Genomic DNA, 11,488 nt, shown 5'->3' on the forward strand with positions numbered 1-11,488 from the left:
GCCACTTTACTTTTTAAAAGGCTAAGGGAACCATATATAGATCTAGAGTGAAAAGTCTTTGGTTAATGTAGAAAAGCGATCTTTCATTAAACTACTCATTATTATTAAATCTATCAGCTGTTTAAATGTTCATAGTCATTTGGAACCCAAACGCATTGCTACGATAAGTTTTCACCTAATTTCTAAATATATATAATAAGGTAAGTGTTCTTGACTAGTGGGCCTATTTCCAAAATTGGCATCAATAAAGGCAAGAAATTAAGATTACGCAGGATCTTACTTGGGATGCTTGCTCCCACGATTGGGGGTGGCTTTCTGGAGCCCAAGGTGGAGAAGGTTCCTGAAGCAGGCACAAGCTCAGTGGGAGAGTGAGCGAGATGGGGAAGCAGCATGGGAAACATGGAAAAAGGCAGCATTGCAGAAGCAGGAGCAACGCTGGGTAATTCCCCAATCCTGCCAACCAGAGGCGTAACTAAAAACAGCACATTAAATTATTAGCTTATGGCTCAGTTGGTCAAGCGTGGACTCTTGGTTTTGCCTGAGGTCATGATCTCAGCTTCCTGAGATCAAGCCCCACATCAAGCTCCACATCAGTGGGAAGTCTGCTTACGGTTCTCTCTCTCCCTCTCTCTGGGCCCTGCTCCCTGTGTGCTCAAGTGCACTCTCTCAATAAGTGAATAAATCTTAAAAAAAAAAAAAAAATCCTCATTGACAAGGAAATGGATTGAAGTCAAATGAGAGGGGAGTGGGAGGTTGGGGGAACCAGGTGGTGGGTATTAGTCACGGATTGCATGGAGCATTGGGTGTGGTGCAAAAATAACGAATACTATTATGCTGAAAAGAAATAAAAAATTAAAAAAAAAAGTCAAATGAGAGATTACATTACATGGTTTAGCCTACAATACAAGAGCCTTGTGATTGCTTTCTCAAAGGCACAAGAATGATAAAACATACTACAGTAAACAATAAAATAAAATGAACAGATAACCAATATGGATCTTGGAATTTCAGCAGTTTAAATAAACAAAAATTGGACTGCATGACAGACTCATGCTTACCGCGGAGGAGACAACATAAATCTCTGTGCAGTGAGAAGAAGTGAACTTACAGAGCGAACGAAAGGGCTTCTGTCAAGTGTCTAATTGCCTTTTATGGACAAAGCATGTTAAACTCTGGGCACTGGTTCCATTTCCCTTTTCAGCTTCTTCTCCTCTTTGTTAAATCGTTGATCTCTCTACACAAGCAAGGGTTCCACACAGCCTTCCGACAGTATCCAGCCTTTACTTGGGGTTCCCACTGGCCACATGAGCTGGTTTTGTGGGTTTGGACACCAAGCACCAAGCTACGCAAGTGTTAGATAGCATGTCACCTTTTGCTATGGCATCTGAATTTGTCTTTAGTCAGTGGGAATTTCTCTGCATAAATTGTAAGAGTCCTGGATCTCGGGGATTTTACCCAAGACCTGAATGGGCAGAACAACCTAACCTCCAACACTGCAAGATTCCCACGTCATTTAATCCCAAAGGCTGTTACGACTTTGTTGGTGCATAAGGTGTAATCTCACGTAGAAAAATGCAGTTGCCGGCTAACTGGTCTCCCTACTTTTGTCCTCACCATCCTACAGTCTATGTTTAATACAGCAGTCAAGGGAAGGTGCTGAAATATTAGTTGGGCCATATCACTACTCTACTTAGAACCCTCCAAGTCTTCCCAGATATCCCAGAGTAAAGGTCAGTCATTGTAATGGTTTGTAAAGCCCTATGGGACTGTCCCCTTCCCCAACCCATACCACTACCTTTGCACTTCATTGCCTGCTACCAGCCCTGGGTCACTCTGCACACACTGACCTTCCTCTTCCTCACCCCTGTCAGGCATACACTTGCCCCAGGGCCTTTGACTCTATCCTCTCTGCCAAGGGTACTCTTGCTTCAGATACCCACATTAGCTTTACTTAATTTACCTTCTTAAGTCATTATTTAAAATATTATTTTCTCCATGAGGCCTTCTCTCTCCAAATTTTTGAAAATGGAAACTACTGCTACCCCCCAAGACTTCTTATCTCCTTTTCTTGATCTATATTTCTCCATAGCATGTATTGCTTTCTAATATGTTACTTGTACATATTTTGTGGTTGTTACTTGTGTATCTTGTCATTTGTGTATCTTGTTACAGTTTCCTCTTCCACCACCGAACCCCATGAGGGCAGAGAATTTTTTCTGCTTTGCTTACTGCTGCCTGCCGTCTCTTCAGGGTATACAATAGAACATAGCGTGTAGGGACATTCAATAAATAAGGAATGAATGAATGAATGAATGAATGAAAACAATAAATAACGCATGTCATATGTGAATTCATTGATTGTCTATATAGTACTTCCCTCAGAGCAGAAACTTTTCCATGTTTCCCCCTATTTAACCTTTTGTGCTCTGATCCATTTTCTCAACTATCCTAAGAGTTCAGTTCTTCCCTTCAGGTGAGCTGAGTGGTTGTTTCACCATCAACAGAGGACCTGATTTCCAGATATACTATAAAGAGGTTGTAAAATCATGGAACAACTGAGAATTCATCCACACAGGGTATTTGTTTCAAGTTGGGCTGAGAAAATTACCATTTTGGAGAACCGTCTGAATGGTACACAGTCTGGTTGGCCCTCTAGATCTGGATCCCCTAAAATCTGTTTCCATATCAGGTCAACCCACGTGAAGAACAGTTTGCCTAGACTGTATCTAAAAGAAATTCCTTTTATCGAATTGCATTTTGACATTATCCTATTTGCCCAAATCAAGGGAATGTATTTTATAAAGATGCCCTATTCAATCTGAGGATCTAGTTTAATACCTAACACAATGTCCTTTTAAGGAGAAAACAATTCTTTTAGTGTTCTACAAGGAATAACTTTTCTTTGGCAACTGGATTTATCTCCCTCCTTGCACTAACTGACTGACTCATGGGTAGGATTTAGGATCCATTGCTTGATGAGTATCAAGGTCCTTTTGTATATGAAGTCATTGATTCACAGATGCCCCTTCTAAGCCTTTGCCAGTTTGTGTATTTTCATCCATCCAGGACAACATGTAAATAACAATGTACTGTATAATCTCACAAAACTGAATTCGACTATTTTGTACTCTGAAATCACGTTATTCCCACTTTGTAGGTGTCAACAAAAGTGTCTTTCTTTTATGAAATGATGATGAGAGTGTTAGGAGCCTTTGTTGTCTTGCTTTATTTTTGTTTGTGAATGCCTTTACCTGGCAAAAAGAATATGCTGGCACCCTTCTGTCCTTTCCTAGTGTTTTGGAAAATTTTAGTGGTTTAGAACATCCAAAGTCTAAGAAACACTGGTTTTCTCCCTTACTCCTAGCTTCATTCAGCCTCGCCTATTTTTTCTTCCTTTAGTCCTATTTTCTTGTTCACTTGTTTTTAGTTTTTTTTGTTGCCTTGTATGCATTTAAGATGCCTTCAAGGGGCGCCTGGCTGGCTCAGTCGATTGAGCATGCGATTCTTGATCTCAGGATCATGAGTTCTAGCCGCACACTGAGTGTAGAGTTTCCTTAAAAAATAAATAAAAATCAAAAGGGTTTTGGTTGCCTGGGTGGCTCAGTTGGCTAAACATCTGCCTTCAGCTCAGGTCATGATCCCAGGGTCCTGGGATTCAGTCCCTGCATTGGGCTCCATGCTCTGCGGCGAGCCTGCTTCTTCTTCTCCCTCTGTTCCTCCTCCCCATGCTCTCTCTTACTTTCTCAAATAAATAAATAATTTTTAAAAATCCCAAGCGTTTTATAAATGTAAAAAAGAAAAAAAACTCCTTCTATCATTTCTTGGATGAGGCAGAGAGAGAGGAAAGAAGGAAGGAAGGAAGGAAGGAGTTTATACAAAGCAAAGAACAGGTCAACCTGCACCTGCTTAGCCCATCTCCAGCTCCCTGCTGCACCAAATGCTCGCATTCATCCCCACCCTGAGTATTATCTGCAAGTATACAGCGCTTTGTAATTGGCATGCCTCCTCTTCCTTAATCCTCTCATTAGCACCCAAGGGTGTTACTTTCTACCTTTTCCTCCTCTGCTGAAAACCTGGGGGGGGGGTGGGGTCGAGATTGGAATTTTAACCTAGATATTCTCCTTCCAAGCCCAATTCTTTTTTTTCTATACCATATTACCACCTTTTAAAACTACTGTTTTAAACAAAAGCCTCCTGTGAGGGTTTTGTTTTTGCTTTTGTTTTTCAGGAGACATCACGAGAGCCTGGTTATTTTCTTTGCTTCTAGGATAACCTTCCTTGCTGCAAGGTGTTCTGTGGGAGGGCTGTACTTCCACGAGGCCGCTCTGACACTTTAGTCAGAAGGAGCATCCATGGAACAGAAGCAAGGTTCCCTTGATCAGCACATATTGAAGCCTTGGGTTGCAGGATAGTCGCCTTTTGGTCCCTGTTTCTATTGCGTAATAATTCACATTGGGCAACAGCACAGAGCGGGAGCTCCTTTCATCACTTGGTAATTTCCTTTAACAGTAACGCTGAGCTAGAGACATTCGGCCCTCTTCTCATTTTCCTGTTGCTAAATATAAAACATAAGTTGAAGTTCTCCTATCATCCAAGGGAAAGGACCATGAGTCTTTGAATTGGAAGCTTAGAGAAAAATTAACATGAAAAGATGAAGAAAAAATTAAGATTTAAAGTACCAAGCTTCTTAAACTGGAAGGTATGTGACCACAAGGGGCTTAGTGGAATCTTTTGACCGGCAGAGTTTTGTTGATCAGCAATTCTTTCTACAGGATTGAGCTAGGCACAGAAGTGACAGAAAGACAGATGAGACCTTGTCCCTGTCCTCGGCACTGTTAATGCTCTTCTAATTCAGGGTCAACAAACTCGGGTGCATTTAATAAATATTTCAGCCTTTGCAGACCATTTGGTCTCTGTTTTGACTTTGAGTTCTGTCACTATAGTGCAGAAGTCACCATAAACAGGACATACACAAACGAATACAGCTGTGTTCTAGTGGCGATGGACGCTGATACGTGAGTTTCACAAATTATGAAGTGTCATGAAATATTATTTTTAAGTTTTTTTTCAATCACTTAAAACATAAAAACAACTTCATCAAACTCAAAAGCTTCTGGACAGTAAAGGGAAATGGCAACAAAATAAAAAGGCATGGGAGAAAACATTTGCAAACCACATATCCTGTAAGAGTTCATAGATGATTTTTTTTTAACAATAACGTTGTTGTTTTTTTTAAGATTTTATTTATTTATTTGACAGATGGAAATCACAAGTAGACAGAGAGCCAGGCAGAGAGAAAGGAGGAAACAGGTTTTCTGCTGAGCAGAGAGCCGGATGTGGTGCTCGATCCCAGAACCCTGGGATCACGACCCAAGCCGAAGGCAGAGGCTTTAACCCACTGCACCACTCAGGCACCCCATAGATGATTTTTTAATAACATGAAATAACAAGATCTGGCCACAGGTCTAATAACAACTATAATTTGAGGTCATGATGAGTGTATATGTAGAGTGGTTTGGAACAGAGTTACTCTCTGCCAAGAAGACACCCCAACTTGTCAGAAGCACTTGCGACTTCTTTAATATCAACTCTACCGATGGGAACAAGGGGTGGTTCTTTTTGTTGAACTGTTACATTTTTATATGATTCTCATTATCTACAATAAATGTGTATTACTTTATAATGGGAAAAGTCCAAGGTTTATCTCTGCTCTTTATTTTGGGGTATTTCATTTGTAGGAGAAAGTCAGCCTTGTTCCTCAATATTAAATTAGAATTTGATGAAAACAGAAAGGAAGAAAGGAGGAAAAGATGGATGGAAAGGGAAGGAAGAAAGGAAAGAGGGAAAAGTAAAAACAAAACAAAACAAAACAAACAAACAAAAAAAACAATTAGGTTTCCATACAATTCCAAGTAACTCAACCTTAACCAGGCCCCAGTACCTTTTGGTAATCCATTTATTCATCTCTTACCCACTCGCCCTGCAAACTCAGGAGTGAGGCTCAATCAAGTACTGCCAGCCCTAAACCAGAACTGCCAGGCTAGGCCCAGCCCACATGGCCAACCCCACACATTGTGCTAATTAAACGTCCGTTGCCTTAAGTCACTCACGTGTGTGTGGGGGGTGGGGTGGGGTGGGGGTTGATTCTTACGCAGCAAAAGCTAATTTATACAAGTGAGTAATGTTTTCCAAATCTACGTTTCCTGGCAATTGTTTCATATTCCACAAGTTCTCCAAGATTAACATGCTGTGTGTTAGGATAACACCTACAGAGGTTCTCAAAACGCAGAGAGGTTCTTCTGAGAGGCCAGTATTTTCTTTGTGTCTCATTACCCACCCAGGGCTTTGAAATTATGAGCATGTTCACAAACTCACACCTGGACTCCGCCTCACCCACCAATCATCACAGCTCACGTCTTCCTGTAATTAGTGACAAGACTCCCTCCACGAATCTGTGTAAACTCCTCTTTACTGCTCCAGAACCCCAGAAGCTCCTTGAGGTTTGAATATTCCTTTGAAGGAAGACCCCATATCCATTGCACCGACCACCACTGGATGGCAAGGAAATGCAGGCCCATTACTTCACTGACTTCTGTCTGCTCTCAGTGTCCTCACCGGAAAGACAGGGATGCAAATAATAGCACTTACCTTACGCTGTTGTCAAGGGGTTAAGCGCGTGAATAAAGGTAAAATACTTAGAACAAAATCTAGTAAGTAGCAAAGCATGCGATGATCATGATTACGCAGGGCTACAATTTCTCTTCTTTTCCTTCATCTCTGGATATTATTGGTGCTCTCTTCTATGTCTCTGTAGGGAGAACGGGATGTGATCTAGACTATTTCTTTCAGGTGAAAATTAAACAAACTCCAATCTTTTCTTGGAGTTCTTCAGGAATTTAGGGATTCTTCAGGAATTTAGCTGCTGGGTTGCTTCAGAAACAGTATAGTGATAGCTATAAAAAAAAAAAGTTCTGGTTTTTTTGTTTTGTTTTTTTGTTTGTTTGTTTGTTTTTTTCATTATTTTCTCTTCTAAATGGCAAAGATTTTGCCAGGCAAGCTTATCCAAACACAAGAACATTTCTTTTTTCCAAGTTAAAATTGAACAACAATGATTTAACAATCTTTCAAAATTCTTTCAAGCCCTGTTTGCCTCAAATGGGATTTTCCCCGGGGTGTGTGGGAAGGGACAGTCAGGAGTGAGGCAATTCTGGCCACCTGTGGGCTGCGCAGGTGTGGAGAAGACTCACAATTGAAATGTATATGAACTAGAGAAAGTATTTCTTAAATAAGTTTTAAAATACAGAGAGCTCCAAAAAAAGAAAAGGAAGCTTTCTAGGTGTTGAAAAACACTTCCAAAGTGAAATGAGGAGAGCAGAAAAGCAGCAGCTGGAGAAGCCATGACCTTGGCGGGGGTGGGGTGGTGGTGGGGAGTCGGGGGGTGGGGGGGTGGTATGAGAGGACACAGGGCCTCAAGAGCTAGGAGTTTGAGAACACACACACACACACACACACACATGAAATACGGCCCTGGGCTGATAGAAGGCAGGGAGTTAGAACTGACTTAGTTGTTTTTGTCCCCACCCCCCCCGAAAAAAATGTCTATTTTTTTTTTAAGTTTTTATTTTAGCAATCTCTACACCCAAAGAAGGGCTCAAGTTCATGACCCTGAGATCAAGAGTCTCATGCTCTATGGACTAAGCCAGGCAGACACCCCAAGAAAGTTCTATAGGGTTCTTTTTTAAAATTTCCTATTCTTATTCATGGTGTCCTATCTTGTGCCTTAGTGTCCAAGAATCCTGAATGGACTGTACATCTGTGAAAGGGAACTAGAAACAAAGGTACTCCTGGTCCAGGATCAGGGAAGTTTGTAGTCTGCTTGACACGGTGGGTGGTGGTGGGGGTGGGGACTGCGGGGACAGGCCGGGGCAGGGGGTTGAGGGGAGAATGAGTTCATGACCGGAATCACAACTCCAAGCCCGAGTCCCACAGTGGATGAGGTGTGTATTCATGCTCGCAAGTAAGTATAGGAATCCAAAGCTAATAAAAGTCACGTAAAAACTCATCACTAATATTGTTAGAAGAGTTGTGAATATCTTCTCCCAAATGGTATGTTATCTTTTAACTCTGTATATATATTTTTTAAGATTTTAATTATTTATCTCAGAGAGAGAGAGAAAGCAAGAGCACAAGTGGGGGGGGTGGGGGGCAGAGGGAGAAGCAGATACCCTGCTGAGTAGGCAGCCCATGCAGGACTCGATCCCAGGACTCCAGGATCATGACCTGAGCCGAAAGCAGAAGCCCGAACCAACGCAGCCACCCAGTGACCCTATACAAAATTTTAAATTCTAACAGGATCAGTTCTTTGGCTTAATGGCTCCAGCTTTTTTTCTGGGTTAAGAAATCCTCCTCCACCCTGATATCATAGAGACGATCTCCTACGGTTTCTTCTAAAGTGCTTAAAATGTTCACATTTAGATTTTAAATCCAACTGCAATTTACTTCTTGATATGGTTTTGGATATGGTTTGAGGTGAGGATCTCATTTTAGCTTTTCCATTTGGATAGCTACTTGTTCCAGAATTTTTTACTCAAAAATCTTTCCCTCCAGACTTAGGACGCCGTGTTGGACATATACCAATGTCTTCCACGTACTCGAGCTTTTTATTTTCTTCCATTGGTTTGTCTATCTCTCTGCCAGATTTATTTAATATTTCTTTATAATAAATTTTAACACTTGGTGTAATCCCTCTCCTCTTGTTGTTAAGACCTGAAGAGTCTGAGAATTTATCTCATTTACAAGCGAAAAAGCCTGTCGCTGTTTCATGGATGCAAGCAGAAGTCCTGAGAGGCGGGTGGGTCAGGAGCAAAGGACTTGATTTAGGGCTTTCAGTGCATAGACCCTGGAAGTTTCACATTCCCCTCAGCTGCCCTTGCTCCTGAGTCCCATGGGGGACACAGACGAGCTGAAATCAATGCTGTACCTATCACACCGATGAGCCCAAGATGAGGAGACCCCAAACTTGGGGCGCCTGGCTGGCTCGGTCAGTGAAGCGTGCAATTCTTGTTGTCAGGGTTGTAAATTCGAGCCCCTTGTTAGTTGTAGGGATTACTCAAAAGCAAAACCTTAAAAAAAAGGAAACCCCAGACTTTTGATGGGGGGTGCTAACAAAGCTGCCCTTCCTTTCACCCAGAGAGAGACATCTCCTAAATATCCTGCTCATCTGAATCTGCCCCCTGCACTGGAGGGAGACATTATCTCTATCTTCTAAAGCTATTTTCTATGCAAACATCCTGGAAGACAGTCCAAAAAAAGGAAAAACCTGTCAGTGCCTGTGCCTAGACGTGTAGACATGCAAGAGACCAATGAGCTTTGTCCCCCAATATCTATGCTTCTTCAGTATTAGCTTCTTGTGGCCCTTTACTCTTCCATATGAATATTAAAATCAATTTGTGTAGTTGTTTTGGATAGACTGCTGCTAGAAATAAATTTATCCAAATCATTTAAAAGCATACTCTTAAACAACAAAAAAATAGTCTTCACAATCACCTATAAACAATATCTTACAACTAATTAATAACTGTAGTTGTAGGCATGCAAAGCAATGATCAGCTTATTTATTTATTTTTTAACTTTTATTTATGTATTTGAGAGATTGATCATGAGCAGGGGGAGGGGCAGAGGAAGAAGCAGCCTCCAAGCTGAGCAGGGAGCCTGATGCAGGGCTCGATTCTGGGACTCCGGGATCATGACCTGAGCTGAAGGCAGACACCTACCTGACTGCGCCAGGTAAAATGCCCAGCAATTTATAGTTAAAGAGAATGCACAGGAGGGCCTGATTGGCTCTGTCAGTGAAGCGCGTGACTCTTGATCTCAGGTTTGTAGGTTTGAGCCCCACATTGAGTGTTAAGACTACTTAAAAATAAAATCACAGAAGAATAAAAAAAAAGGGGGGGGACTGGAAATCAACAACAAAAATAGCTTCAAAAGCAAACAAAATAACAGCAGGAACAATAGCAACAAAACAGAGAACACCCTGGGACCTTGCAGAAGTAAATACAGAATAGCCTGGTAATCACGTTTCTACAAAGTAGGCCACAAGGGACAAAACAAAACAAAAAACTAAAAAACGAACTTTTGTTGAAAATAACAACAAGCAAATTCACAAAACACTAGGAAACCATTCACTGCAAGAGACAGTCAACACGCACAGCAAACTGAAGAAATCGCCTTAGAATTTTAGATGAATACGCTGAAGCAAGCATATTGAAATTTATTTTCAAAAACTCAAAAAGCAAAAATGGGAACCAAGAGAATGGCATGGTATAGATTGGAATAATAAAGAAAAAGAAAGTTTTGAAAACTAGATCAAATAGGACTTCTAGGGGGAAAAACAATTGAAAGCTGAACCTCCGGACAAAGGTTAGACATCCGATTAGAGAAAGCTAACAGATTAGTGTTCTGGGAGATGGCCCTGAGGAAATGGCTAAAACAGCAATGCAGACATAAAGAAATAGAAAGCAATACGTGTGTTTCTTTTTTTTTTTTTTTTTTTTAAGATTTTATTTATTTATTTGTCAGAGAGAGAGAGAGGAGCAAGAGTGAGCACAAGCAGACAGAGAGGCAGGCAGAGGCAGAAGCAGGCTCCCTGCTGAGCAAAGAGCCCGATGCGGGACTCGATCTCAGGATGCTGGGATCATGACCTGAGCCGAAGGCAGTGGCTTAACCAGCTGAGCCACCCAGGCGTCCCAATACGTGTGTTTCTAAAATCATAATGAAACTACAAATCACCAAGCACAAAACAAAGTCTTACAAGCAATCAACAGTGAGCAAAAGATACTACCCCACATCCTTGAAGTTCAAGAACGGGCCAAATTAACCTATGCTCTAGGCTGTTCAAACAGCAGTTGTCTCTGTGGGGTGAGGGAAGGTTCTAGCTGTAAAGGGCATAAGGGTTCCCTTTGAGATACTGAACATGTTTTACACCTTCATGGGTGCATTGTTGTGTACTTATCAGAGGTCACTGAGCTGTACACGTAAGATTTTGTGCATTTTCTTCTATATATACTACACTTTGGTAAAAATGCTTTAAAAAAAAAAAAGCAATCAGAGAACAGGGGGAAAGTTATTGACAAAGGGATTATAGCTAAATGAACAGAAACAGGAAGGGCCAAGAAATAATACAATGGAGACTTCGAAGTGCCAGGGAAAATAAACATCAACTTAGAGTCCATTACCCAGCAGAACCATTATTAACAGATGAAGCTGGCTAAAGACATTTTCAGGGGGAAACTAAAACAACCTCTGAAATATGTACTTCAGGACACCTGGGTGATGCAGTTGTTGGGTTTCCTGACTCTCAACTCCTGGTTTTGGCTCATGTGGTGATCTCGGCATCATGGGATCCAGCCCCATGCCGAACCCCACCTTGGACTCTGAGCTCAGCAGGGAGTCTGCTTCAGTTTCTCTCTCTCTCTCCCTCTGCCTTTCC

Source organism: Neovison vison, chromosome 11, assembly GCF_020171115.1.
Source record: "Neovison vison isolate M4711 chromosome 11, ASM_NN_V1, whole genome shotgun sequence".
NCBI classification, from domain to species: domain Eukaryota; kingdom Metazoa; phylum Chordata; class Mammalia; order Carnivora; family Mustelidae; genus Neogale; species Neogale vison.